Below are 12,756 nucleotides of genomic sequence, written 5' to 3'. Positions count from 1 at the left end.
AGTAGAATGGTTGACAAAGAAAAGAATCAAAGAACTGCCATGGTAACGCCTGGTCAAGGTCCAGACCTCTCCTTGAAGGAGTAGTAACAGATCTAACAGTTTATGATAATAATAGTAATAACTGGATGATTGTTTACAAGTGCTGCAGCCTGATAAGGGTAACCCCATAGTGCCAACATTTGCACTATACAACCTTACAGTCTCATTAAAAATAATCATCACTGGCTCATAGTAAAGCTAGTTTCCAGAAACATTACCAAATGTGGCCACAAGATGGCACTCGTTTACAGGACTTTGTATTTTTCTTCAAAGTCCTCTGCAGAGAGACAAAACAAACACAGGGGTTGTGATTAGTTGTATGTAGGAAAGCTGACTTTGCCTCAATGTACACATTCATACAGTCTTTGTTAGAAGCTTCCTAGTGATTAGCAGATGGATACCAGCTAAACTCTGAGAGCTTGGCAAAGAGGCTCTATCACTGCAGGTGTGGTGTGAACTTACCTATGTACTTCTTACCTTTAGTGTGACTTTTGTATGTGCTGTGTGTATCTGACTCATAGACGGAGCAGCTGGCCTCCTCCTGTGAGCTTGATGTCTTGCTCTTTTTACTGCGTGGTTGTTTTGTTCCATCGCTGCTTGACTTTCCTTTGCTGCTCTTCTTTCTGAAAGCAGCTGCAAAATCCAAAACCAGTTAGACCTCTGAACTCCACACAGGCCTACAGATGATCAATAGCTGTAAAAGAAAAAATCTCTGAATGTCTCACTTACACTTCTCCAAGACAAGATGGCTGAGGCCTGGGGTTGGACTTTTGCTGTCCTTGCTTCTTTTGGAAGCTTTTTCCAGTCTTTCTGTGGCACAATCTTTGCGTTTGGAGCTCTTGACTCGCCCATCTTACGTCCTGTCCTCTATCCTGAGGAACCAGGGATCAGTGTGGCGGTCTGCAGTTTGTACAAAGATCACTTGGTTACTACTGAATCAAAACACCTGAAGTAAAAGCCCCAAATTAAGATGAATTTAACAGGTAAAGGAGACTTTACTCACCTAGATATTTACGCACACCCACAGCACGTGGTGTGGTAAAGGTCGGCCAAGATTTTGACCACATGTCAGAAACTGGTTCAAAATTGTACTAAACTCACTTGAACTCTGACTTTGTATGCACTTAGAACTATCACAAGACATTAAAACAATGACATCATTGATGCACTGATGACATCACAGGAATCTAACATTCTAATCTATGCAAACTGTCTCCAAGGCTACATAATATCAAATTAAATCATAGCAAAAGAGTAGAAAGCAGGATCAGTCTTAGGGTGTATGTTACATGTTTGCCAGTTTGGATGAGTGAGTGCAATACTTCATCGGCCTGTGTTGTAGCAACCTGTTGAACCTGCTGAGAAACTTTTCTTTGTCCACTCTGCCCCAAACTTCACATGCTCCATAAAAGTCGAGGCCTAGAGACCTCTGCATAGTTATTGCAATTAGCATTAGGTTATCAGTATCATCTGATATCTATGAACTTTTACAGTACAGTACTCACACATGACATAGGAGGGAATAAATATGAACTTTTTGACATAAATTTGATCATATGAAATTGGACTTTTTAAAAATATGAAATAACGTAACTTTTTCCTTCCGTCATACTTCAGAAATATAATATCTTAAGTTTTGAACATTTTAAAACATTTAAGTTTGCTCGTTGTATGTATAAGATCCTACATGGACGTGCTCCACAATCATTGGTCAGTCATGTTAAAATCCATTATCAGTGGAAAACAAACCTGATCCTCTACTACAGGCAATTGCGCAATACCTTTTAGACATAACACTCAGCAAACAGTTATTATCAGTTAGAGGTAGTGAGATTTGGAGTGATACATGACACATGACGGAATAAGACACGCAGACTTAACATGACGAACCGATGAGGAACACGCACGCTGTAAATACATACAGAGGGAAAAGGGGACTGGAGATGAGACATGGACATAACCAGTGTTGGGTAAGTTACTTTAAATTAGTAACTTAGTTACATTACTAGTTACTTCTCTAAAAACGTAACTCAGTTACTTCAAGTTACTCGTTACTTTCAAAGTAACTAGTTACTAGGGAAAGTAACTTTGGTTTTACTCAGAATTCTCTTGTTAATGTGTTGCTTCCGTAACTGGATACCCAGCAAGATTGCCAGTCTTCTAGCTTGCTTACTTGCCACAAGTGCACTGTGCCACCTACCAACAGAAAGGAAAAGATAATGTGCACATTTCCACGAGAGAAATCCCACGCCTGGACCGTCGTTGACCGCCGCCATGATTCTAGCCTACGTCACAGCGTCACGTGCGCTTTTTACATCCAACACAAAAACTGCAGTCATGGTGCTTTCGATTGTACTCAGAACTTGGAAATTCTGCTTTCTGAATAGGAAGATGTAGGTAACACCAGACTGCAGATGAGCTGCATACAGGGCTGGACTGGGACAAAAAAATCATCCCGGGCATTTTGACTAGAGACCGGCCCGCCATTATAGGAAAAATCATAAAGCATTTGAATGAAAACAAACACTGTTGTGACAGTGATGTACACTGTTCTGATGGTATATATGTATCAATCTATCAATCGTTTGTTGTAAGACTCAGATAATTATTTTTTTAAAAGCGAGACATTTTAAATGAGAATAATAAAGAAAAGTATTTCCTTGTCCCCCCCTTTCCCTGTTAATGCCCCACCTGCCCCCCTGGCAAAACTTTGCTAGACCCGCCCCTGCACAGTTACCAGCTGTCAGCTACTTAGAAAAGGATCCTGGTGTTATTTGTCTCTCAGAAACAGTTCATAACTTCAACTCATTCATGTCACCTAAAAGGTAAACCTGTTTCTCCATCACCTGTTCAGCTCTGATGATTCAGTAAGGACATCTCCTGGTTTCATCTGCATGTTTCCCTCTCACCAGATAACCAAACTGATATCATGACCAGCAGCTTTACAGCTGTGGCTCCAGCAAACATCAGCTGATACTAGAAATTAATATTAAATAAATTCTAACAACAGCTGATCAAGCTTAAACCTGCTGCTGTTGTTTAGCACAACATCCGCTGGTTTCCTCTTTCTGGCACAAAGTGGGCGATAAATAAACATGAGAGAAAAGCCGATCAGCTGATCATTGATCAGTTTCATGATTGAAGTAGAAACAGGAGAGAATGAGAGAAGAAGAGGCAGCTGTGCAGCTCCAGCTTTGTGTCTTTTTCATTGTAGCTGAAGTCCGGGACAAACTGTGTTCCTTTTCACCTCAGTACGAAACGCGTAATATTTTCTCTGAATACGAGACGATTCCGTTTTTTAGGGGACGGTTGGCAACTCTACTAACTAACCTTATGAATAAAATAAAGTTCAACATCAGTAACATAGCACCCACCCAGCTGTATAGAAACTCCGTCATGCTAGCTAGCACGCAGTACGAAAATGTCAGCATACCGAAAATAAACTCCACCTAAACTTGGTTTATATCTGACTCCGATAGACTGCAGGTCATAACTTCTTACCTGAAGTTCAGTTCACCTGACACGCGGACCGGCGGCCGCTTCGGGTCTCTCCTCCTGCCTCCCTTTTCCCTCATCCACCTGCTGGCTTCCACCACTTGCTAATGTTACTGAATCTGTGGAAGCTCCGCGATATCCACCACACGAAGTAACGAATAACGAGCCTATCTAAATCCCAGTAACGAGTAACGCGTTCCTGGTTTTGGCATAATAACTAGTTACCGTGCTCGTTACCACAATAATAACGTAGTTACTGTAATGCGTTACTTAATAACGCGTTAGTCCCAACACTGGACATAACTAAGCACAAACATGATGGCTGGGGGGGAAAACACACGTGACAGAAGGAATGGGTCACAAGGGCAATACATGTAAATGAGAGGAGGAGACGGGAGAAAAAGACATTACTGAAATACATGAAGGGCCAGGGCTGGGGTAGCCAACCAGTCAGAGACAAAGAGCCACATTTTTTACTGTGTCACCGCAAAGAGCCACACATGAACATCACCCATCCCGTCCTCTGTCCTGAGTTCAGTTCCGGGTTAGGGTATCGAACTCTAACCTCATCAGGCCGGGGTCTTTGTGTGGAGTTTGCATGTTGTCTCCGGCTTCCTCCCACCGTCTAAAGACATGCAGTTAGTGGGGGCCTTCTCGCTCCGTTCGCATTCACACAGAGCTGCAGTGAAGATCACCTTGTGGTTAGTGCCTTCTATTCGATGTACAGACTGAATAATAACACCTTCTAATTAGTATGCAGCCTGTTCTGTCTCCTATTGGTGCTTTTCTACAAGTAATCAGTGCTTGATGGCTTACTAAGCTTAACTTTTTTCACAACATTGATAACAAACACACACAAAACAACAACAACATATCTTACCTAAAAAAAACTTGATTGGACCACAGTTTTGATGTTCATCCTACATGTTTATTGAGATTGTCTAATGTCTGCGACGGTATCTTCTCCCACGTCTGCGGACACCGGAGGCCTTGTGGGGTCTCCTGCGTCTGCGAACGGGGCGAGAAGACCTCGCATGTTTGCGTCTATACCTGCGTCGTGGCATTGTCCAAACCGGCGGTACCTGCTCCACGTCACGGGTTCAATTTATGGACTCACCTGGCAACTTTAGTGATGTCACTGCTGATGTACACTATTGGTGTGACCTCATGACTCATGCATGCCATCTGAACTGTGGTGTAATTATGAGGTCTCAGGGGGACGTGAATTTATTCACAAAGTTGATAGAGAGTTTGGGTCATAACTCGAAGACACAATGATGCAGTCAAATCATTTGGAATTAAATATCTGTAAATTACAAGATTTAGAGGGTTCTGACATCACAGTCATCTTTCTGACATCACATCCAGTCTCTCTGCTGTGATGTCAAATATCAATGCCCAAACCCCACGACCGACAAATAACACAGAACACGCAGCCAGTGACGCACCAAACACACACCACGTTTAGTGACCAATAAATCAAGCGCCACAGGTGGTGTAAATGACAGCTCAGGGATGTGTAATAATGTTGATTTTTTTCTGTTCTTGTTCCTTTTTACCAAGGCGGGTTTGTTTGTCCTTGTTTCTGTTGTGTATTTTGGGTTATAGCCGGACCCGTAGTGGTCATGCATCAGGTGCATGATGGGAAGTGTTTTTTGTTGTTGTTCGGACTAGCCCTGTGCTGGAAGTTATGCCGCTATAATAAATACTTTAAGTTACGTCGTGGTCCGAGAATCATTGTTATACTAGTAACCCGCAGTGAAGATATAACAAAGAGTGGCGACGAGGACGACTGGACCGGCGCTGCAGTCCGCGACAATACGCGGACTGCAGCGCCGGTTTTGCACTGGTTTTTCCTGCCGATGCCTCGAGCTGACCCAGTGTTAGACGGCGCCGGTGTGAGGACGAGACACCCGGTGTGCGGCGGTGGATGCCGATTTTTTCAGCGAAACGGGGAGGAGTGAACAGCGGAAAAGACGACGAAGGAAAAACTCCGTGAGTGACGCAAAAAAAATAAAAATAAAAGAGACGTTACGAAAAGGAACAGTTGTGAGGGGAAGAGTGCCATTCAACCAGGAGCCGAGTAATGGCTGGAGTTATTGGCTCTATCGGTCCCTTCGACGAAAGCACGGAGCAATGGAGCTCATATACGGAGCGTTTTGGATATTTCGTTGCGGCTAATGACATACAGGATGATAAATTGGTGCCCATTTTTTTGAGTGTGATCGGCCCAAAGACTTTTAACCTGCTAAGGAGCCTGCTGCAGCCAGCAAAGCCAGGCAATAAAAGTTTCACAGAGATTGTGGACACACTGACCAAACATTTTTCGCCCAAGCCCCTCGTGATCGCTGAACGGTTCAGGTTTCACAAGCGAAACCAAGAAGAGGGTGAGTCTGTCACAATGTTCGTTGCATCGTTACGCAAATTAGCTGAACACTGTGAGTTTAAAGATGTTTTAAATGACACATTAAGAGACAGACTTGTGTGTGGATTAAGAAATGAAGCTGCACAGAAGAAATTACTCACGGAAAGTGACTTGACTCTTGAGAAGGCAATTAATATCAGTGTGACCATGGAAATGGCGTCAAAAGAAGCCCATGCTCTGCATGCTACAGACAGAGTACACAAACTTGACAGTGGTAAGGCAAATGCACAAGGACCATGTTTCCGCTGTGGCAAGTTAGGACACCTTGCTAGTGATTGCTTATGCAAGGAAATGGATTGCAACAACTGTGGGAAAAAAGGCCATGTAAGCACGGGCATGCAGGAACAAAAAGAGCAAGGATAAGGGCTCAAAGACTGGAAATAAAAGAGGCACTGCAAAATTCAAAAAGGAAAGACATGTTCGCACAGTTAAGCTTCATGAGGACAGAGCAAGTGATTCCTCAGATGAAGAAGTGTTGTCTGCAATAAATACTGTGCGAATACTGAATGTGGATGAAACCTCAGACGGCTTTTGGGTCAAGCCCAAACTGGAAGGACATGTTGTAAAAATGCAGATTGACACAGGTTCAAAAGCATCATTAGTGTCATATAATGTCTACAGGAAGTGTCTGAAGCACCTTCCACTCAAACCCTCCGACACAGTATTTAAAGGATATACTGGACATCGAGCGCCTATGAAAGGAATGACAGAGGTGACTGTTCAATGCAATGACCAAACTGCTAAGCTGCCTGTGTATGTTACGCAGAAGGACTGCCCTGCTATAATGGGACGTGTGTGGCTCAAAGCAATCAGACTCAACTGGCAAGAAGTGAGGAAGCTGTCGCATGGTTCCTCTCAGCTGCAGGCCATACTGGGAAAGCACAAAGAGGTTTTTCGTGAGGAACTGGGCAGCATGAAAAAAATTACAGTGAAGCTGCATCTCAAACCTGACAGCAAGCCAGTCTTTATGAAGGCTCGACCTGTGCCGTACGCCATTCGGCCCAAGGTGGAGTCTAACTTAGACGCATTGGTCAAGAATGGTGTTCTGGAGCCGGTTAAAACCAGCGAGTGGGCCACACCTATCGTTCCAGTTCCTAAAAAGGACGGAGGAATCCGGATCTGTGGAGACTTCAAGGTATCCGTGAATCCTGTATTAACAACAGAGCAGTATCCCCTCCCTCTGATTGATGACTTATTTGCTGGTCTGAGTGGGGAACAAAAGTTCAGCAAAATAGATCTCAACCAGGCTTACCTGCAAATGCACGTTGAAGAGCAGTCACGTGACATGTTGACTATCAACACACATAAGGGACTTTTCACATACTGCAGGTTGCCTTTTGGCATCACATCAGCTCCAGCATTGTTTCAGCAAGCGATTGATCAAATCCTGAGCGGATTACCTCGTGTGCAGTGTTACTTGGATGATATCCTGTGTACAGGAGCAGATGATGAAGAGCATCTGCGCAACCTGGATGCGACCCTTCAGAGACTGAAGGAATACGGATTGAGAGTCCGTAAGGAGAAATGTGACTTTTTCCAGTCATCTGTGGAATATCTAGGGCACGTGATTGATGCAAATGGACTACACACTGCACCTTCGAAGATCACAGCAATTGTGGATGCACCCCCACCACAAAATGTCAGCCAGTTAAAGTCTTTCTTAGGACTGTTGAACTACTATGGACGGTTCATACCCAACTTGGCATCACTCCTGAAACCACTGCATAACCTGCTACGCAAGGAGGAAGCATGGAAGTGGACAGCAAGCTGTGAAGAGGCCTTTCAAAAGGCAAAGGATTCACTGACTGCATCTGAGGTGCTAACCCACTTCAATCCTAAGTTCCCAATTCAGCTTGCCTGTGATGCTTCTCCCTATGGGGTGGGGGCAGTGATTTCCCACATTCTCCCAAACGGCGAAGAAAGGCCAATTGCATTCGCATCAAGGACATTAAACACGGCAGAGACCAACTATGCTCAGCTGGAACGAGAGGCTCTGAGCATTGTATTTGGTGTTCGGAAATTTCACCAGTACTTGTACGGTAGGAAGTTTACACTGTTAACTGACCATAGACCTCTCACAACCATCCTGGGACCCTACACAGGGATTCAATCTCTTGCTGCTTCTCGTCTCCAGAGGTGGGCGTTGATATTGTCAGGACATTCTTATGACATCAAGTATCGCAAATCGGAGTCTCATTGCAATGCAGATGGGTTGTCCAGGTTACCTCTCCCTGTTAGAAAACCCGTCTCTGACACTGTTGAGATCCTCTACTTCAGGGAGGTAGAGACAGCACCTGTTTCGGCTGTGCAGGTGAAAAAGGCGTCCAGAAATGACCCTGTGTTGTCAGCAGTGATGGACTGGATCATTAAGGGTCTTCCTGCAGGTGAGGATGTAGACTTGAAGGCCTTCCTGGGGAAGCGGGCGGAGCTTTCTGTTCAGGCGGGATGTTTGCTGTGGGGGAGGAGAGTCATTATTCCGCTGTCACTTCAACCAAAACTGTTGAAGCAACTTCATGCAGGACACAGTGGAATAGTGAGAATGAAGGAAATAGCGAGAAGCTATTTTTGGTGGCCAAATATGGACAAACAGATTGAGGAGATTGCTAAAAACTGTTCATCGTGTCATAAGGTCCAGAACAACCCACCACTTGCTCCTCTCCATCCCTGGGAGTTCCCACAGGAGCCATGGCATCGTGTGCACATTGACTTTGCAGGTCCATACGAGGACAAAATGTTTCTTGTAGCTGTTGATGCACACAGTAAATGGCCTGAAGTGACCATCATGAAATCAACCACCACTGAGAAGACCATAGAAGCACTAGGAGAAATGTTCAGTAGGTTTGGATCTCCTACACAGATAGTCTCTGACAATGGACCTCAACTGGTTTCACAGGAAATGGAGGCTTTCCTGCAGGCTAATGGAGTGCAGCACATTACATCAGCTCCATACCATCCTGCAACGAATGGTCTTGCAGAAAGGTCTTGCAGAAACATGCACTGAAAACATCACAAGGCCAAGGAACACTGCATCAGAGACTGCACAAGTTTCTGCTTAACTACCGGAATAGTCCACATGCAACCACAAGGACATCTCCTGCCAACGCAATGTTCAAGAGAGATCTGCGCACTACCTTTGATCTTTTGAAACCCTCAACTGTGAAGGACACTGTGCAAAAACAACAAGAGAAGCAAATTATGTACAGGGGCCAACAGGTCAAGGACAGAGTCTTCAGCCCTGGTGAGTCAGTGCTGGCCAGGAACTACCGAGGAGCACACAAGTGGGTTCCTGCAACTGTCATCGCACAAACTGGACCAGTTTCATATACAGTACAGGTTGCCGATGGAGTGTGGAGAAGGCACGTGGATCAGCTACTTCAGACCGCACCAGTGTCTGCAGAAAGGTCTTGCAAAGATCTTAAAAATGCACTCATCGACTCATCAGTCCCTCCACACATGCAAGTAGAGAACTCCACCGCATCAGGAAAAGTGGTTCCCACTGTAAATGAGACTGCAAGAGAGACTGAGACATCTTCAGTGACAGAAACAAAGGCTCCACAAGAGAGCACACAGACTGACGTTACCACCGCCGATACCCCAACAGAGAGCGGCGGCCTCCTGTTCGTCTGAGTTATTAGATAGCACCTGACCCAAGTGAACGGGGCAGAATAATCCCCATGGGTCATGGGGGAGGTCGAGGTAGTCTACCCTCACTCCCAAGTTAGCAATTAAAAGAGTTGTTGTTCTAACCATACAGTTAATAAAAGAAAAGGGGAAAGGTGAAATGTTTGTGATGCTATTACTGTCATGTTCCAGTGAAAACAGAATTTTTTGAGTAGATCACCTGTTTATTCCGTAGTACATCCTTTGTAAGAGGGGAGGAGATGTTGTGTATTTTGGGTTATAGCCGGACCCGTAGTGGTCATGCACCAGGTGCATGATGGGAAGTGTTTTTTGTTGTTGTTCGGACTAGCCCTGTGCTGGAAGTTATGCCGCTATAATAAATACTTTAAGTTACGTCGTGGTCCGAGAATCATTGTTATACTAGTAACCCGCAGTGAAGATATAACAGTTTCCCTCTCCTGCTGAGTTCCTCCTGACGGAGTTCATAAGCCAGTCAAAGATCTGCACGTCACAATGGACTGAGATGTCAACTTCCTCCCACCAAAAAAAAGAAAAAAGTAAAGTCGTCATGCAGCATGAGAACAAAAAGTCATACTACAGCTACTGCACCCCTCTAATTTATTAGATTCTTTCAATTATGTGTTTCATAGGGGCCTCGGAGCACTTCTGCAAACTAAATGAGCTGTGCTGGAACTTACACCATCATGTAACCCATAAAGGAAATCTCTTACTCATAAAAAGAAAAAACTGTTTGCTTTGATTACTCCTTGAGAAACTGAATGTCACGGTCCTGGGTCGATGGCTCACTGTTTTCTGTTTTGTTTTATTAATCTTTGATTTCTTGATGTGTCTTTGTTAGTTCTTAGGTTTTGGTTCTGTGTCCCCGCTGTTCTGTGTTGGTACTCTGCCTCTATGTAAATAGCATCATAATTTCATATTTTGTCAGCACTTCATAGTAGTATGTAAGTACACAATAGATGTCAGGGTTTGCGTGTTGAGATATGAATGGAGGACCCAAGATGCAGGCACTGCTGATGTGAGAGAGCTTTATTTATGGAGAGTGACATACAAACAAAGGCGAGGGAGGCGAGAAACAAAACTAAGAAAACCTGAACTGGGAAAGCTGAGAACCAAATAACAAACCTGGATACAAGGGAATGGAATTAAAACATGAGGGATGACAAGCAGGAAAAACAGCATGGAGGAACACAGACGGACCAGTAACGCACACAAGAGGACGAATGCTATAAATTAGTGATGGCCCGCTTGAAGGTGACGCTCCGGCGCGTGTGTCAAAAAACACCAACACACCACTTCAGGAGCACTCTGTCGATGCTTGATTCGTTTGGCCACAGTCACGTGATCAGTGACGTCCAATTGTGAATTGTGAATTCCACTCTGTAGAGTGGGCAATCATAATGACGCAGTTCAGTTTTTTTGTAGATTCAAGCTGCTCTTCATATTTTTGACCACCAGATGTCACCAGAGAGGACGGTGTTAAAAAGCTTCGAGTAATGAATCGTTTTTCAACACAAGCTTCAAAGCTTCAGAAAGCTTTGTTTGGCCATCACTACTATAAATACACACAGAGGGAAACGAGGAAACTGCACACAGGAGGGGGACACAGCTGAGCCTAATGAATCTGACGAGACTGAGCTGAAAGACGAGATGGGTCATTCATGTACTGTACATGATGCATGTAGATGCTGTATGTTTATGGGCTGCAGGAGAGGCACAGATTTGTGCAGCTGAGGTTGTTTGGGGTGCCTGCGTGTTTGCCTGCTGGGCCTGAACGAGCCTCTCCACATCTGTGGCCCGGCGGTCTCTTCTCTTGCTGAGGACCTTAATGTAGTTGGCTGAGACGAGCCGGTGGTCTCACCGTCCACGCTGGCCAGGAGCCAGCCACGCACACGGGGCTGTAGCTCTAAACACGAGGGAGATAGTTGTAAACATGGGGCACGCTCACACAAAAGAAGAGCCCTCATCTGTTATTAGTAAGATAAGGAAAACAAAAATAGGTTTTGGGTCAAAGCACTCAGAATCAAATGTCCCGCAGCCAGTAAAAAGCTCATCACCTTTAGGAGCGAGGTTGAGCATCTCTCCAGCTCGCATAGAAAGCTCCTCCTGAGAAGCAGCTGCAAAGTCATATTCTCCTCTGGCCACCACGTGGTCATCCTCCTCGCTCGCCCAGTTAGTGTCTAAACCAAGCAAGGAAACTGAATTAAACTGGTCTTAACCAAAAACAAGTCCTTCTGCTTTTCCTTACACTTGTAAAGTAACTAATGGCATATGGAGCTATCGTACCCAATTTATTTGCCACAGAGTTACACAAAGGCACATGATGTCATACAAGCAGACTCATCTTTACACGTGTACTGCAGCCCTGAACATTACCAGGTTCAGATTCTATCATCAAACTTTACAACAGCAGTCTTAATTACTTTTAACTCAAAACAATTAGCACCTGCAGCCACTGTCCTGTGTTGAGTACACCTCTCAAAACAACAAAATGTACTCATATGAATATGTGAGTGCTTGCTGTTCCATCTCTTCCACCTGCTGCACAAACCTGCTGGGGGGGACGTCTTCAAGGTGAGGTGTGTGTCTGTATCCTCCCAGGCTGTAGCCACCACCATAGCCGCCACCGTAGCTGTAGCTGTAAGGCCTGTAGCCACCATAGATGGAGCTCCCATAGGGGCTGTAAGAGGGGAGGAGCTGTTGGATGGATGGTAGGACTGCTGGACCTGATGAGGGGGCACCGGGGGCGCCATCCTGGGCAGGACAGAAGAGCCAGCAGGGGGGGAGGAGCCTGTAGCTGATCCCAAATCTGTAGATCTGTTTGGTGACAACATAAAGATAGAATATCAGTAAAATCCACCCATAATTCATTTCAACATTAATTGAGCAAAGCATTAGTTCAGAAACGTCATGGAGTCAAGCTAAACCACAGTCCACAAACTGAATGAACAGCTCATAGAGTGGCTCTCTTCCACAGCATGTCCTTTTGTCCTTTCTCCCTCCCCTCAACCCCAACCAGTCCTCAGAGGCTGCCCCTCCCTATACCTGGTTCTGCTGGAAGTTTCTTCCAGTTAAAATGGTGTTTTTCCTTCCCACAGTCACCAAGTGCTTGCTCAAAAGGGGTTGTTTTGATCATTTAGTTTTCTCTGTATTACAAT

At 44.8% G+C, this 12,756-nt stretch overlaps 1 pseudogene; it reads right to left on the bottom strand.

Moving 5' to 3' along the window:
- Positions 1 to 11,257: 11,257 nt before the first annotated feature.
- On the bottom strand, positions 11,258 to 12,432 carry LOC102079205 (peroxisomal membrane protein PEX13-like; annotated as a pseudogene).
- Positions 12,433 to 12,756: the final 324 nt, after the last annotated feature.

Source organism: Oreochromis niloticus, unplaced genomic scaffold (assembly GCF_001858045.2).
Source record: "Oreochromis niloticus isolate F11D_XX unplaced genomic scaffold, O_niloticus_UMD_NMBU tig00007971_pilon, whole genome shotgun sequence".
Lineage (NCBI taxonomy): Eukaryota > Metazoa > Chordata > Actinopteri > Cichliformes > Cichlidae > Oreochromis > Oreochromis niloticus.
This window is presented reverse-complemented; position numbering and strand designations above follow the sequence as displayed.